This window comes from Macaca mulatta, chromosome 5, assembly GCF_049350105.2.
Source record: "Macaca mulatta isolate MMU2019108-1 chromosome 5, T2T-MMU8v2.0, whole genome shotgun sequence".
NCBI classification, from domain to species: Eukaryota; Metazoa; Chordata; class Mammalia; order Primates; family Cercopithecidae; genus Macaca; species Macaca mulatta.
This window is the reverse complement of record NC_133410.1, coordinates 51,462,501-51,463,694: the sequence shown is the minus strand read 5'-3', so window position 1 is coordinate 51,463,694 and position 1,194 is coordinate 51,462,501. Positions and strand designations below refer to the sequence as shown.

The window sequence follows — 1,194 nt, the reverse complement described above, 5'->3', positions numbered from 1 at the left end:
CCTGCAGTCCCAACCACTCAGGAGACTGAGGCATGAGGAGCACTTGAACCCAGAAGTTGGAGGCTGCAGCGAGCTACTGTACTCCAGCATGGACAGAGGGGGACCCTGTCCCTTAAAAAAATTTTTTGTTGACGTATTTACATAAAATAAGCATACTGTTTGATACCAAAAAAAATCCTAGCTTAACAACCCTAACACAAAAAATTATTTTCACTGATTTTAACCATGGGTCAGCAAACTTTTCTGTAAAGGGCCAGACTGTAAACTATTTTGCTTTGCAGGTCTCCGTCCTAACTGCTTAACTCCACCACTGTAACACAAAAGCAGCCATATACAAAACATAAACAAATAAGCATAGCTGAGTTGCAATCTTATAAAAACAGGACACAGGTCTCCAATTTGGATCTCTTGTCATAAAAAAAGTTTACTTTAATAACACTAACTTTTGCTCATTAAAATGTTTGCTTAGTTGGAGGTCAAATTCTTAGCATCAGATGTAACTTCACAAAGCAAGAAAGGTATTCCATCACTTCACTACTATAGAACTGTATTATACCATTTCTCATTTGTTACTTTTCTAATGAACTATTCTGAGCAGTCTGAAGTAATTGAACAGTCTTAGATTACCACTCAGGGTGGAACTCTAATTAACATTCACTTAAGTAATATCTACAAAGGATTTTCCATTCAAGTTGATGGTTATCAATTCCCTGAATGCTAGTAACAGAAATCAAGAAGCTTCCAACAAATGACAGGAAAAACAATTCTGACTTAATCCTATAGTTATCACTTAAGACTCTTCAGTTTCACTTTAAGAGTAACTCAAAAAATTCCTTAGGCACACACTAATAACAACAGTCCTGAATTTTTGAGGCCCTAACCAAAAAAATAAAACCTTTTAAGAAATGGAAAATAAAATCATTCAAACAAATAAGCACACACACATAAACACGGTATATATTTCTTTAATCCTCCCTCAACACTTGAATTCATCTATGAAGTCCACCACAGCTCTAAAAATCTCGCTGAACTAGCTGCATTTCTATTATAATTAACAGATTTTAAATCCTTTTTATTTAATGGAAGCATAAAACATTATCTGTGCAAAGGGGTACTTTTGCACATTTATCCAGATTTGTTCTAAAAAGCACAATACATACTAAGCAAAAACTGGGCATTTGGGAAAATATTCAT

At 34.7% G+C, this 1,194-nt stretch overlaps 1 protein-coding gene across 1 annotated transcript in view; it reads right to left on the bottom strand.

Moving 5' to 3' along the window:
* Positions 1–963: 963 nt before the first annotated feature.
* HNRNPD (heterogeneous nuclear ribonucleoprotein D) overlaps positions 964–1,194 on the bottom strand; it is a 20,565-nt gene continuing 20,334 nt past the window's right edge. The window contains exon 9 of the mRNA NM_001260807.2: positions 964–1,194. This exon is cut by the window's right edge and continues 579 nt beyond it. The gene's annotated coding sequence lies outside the window, so the exon portion shown is untranslated.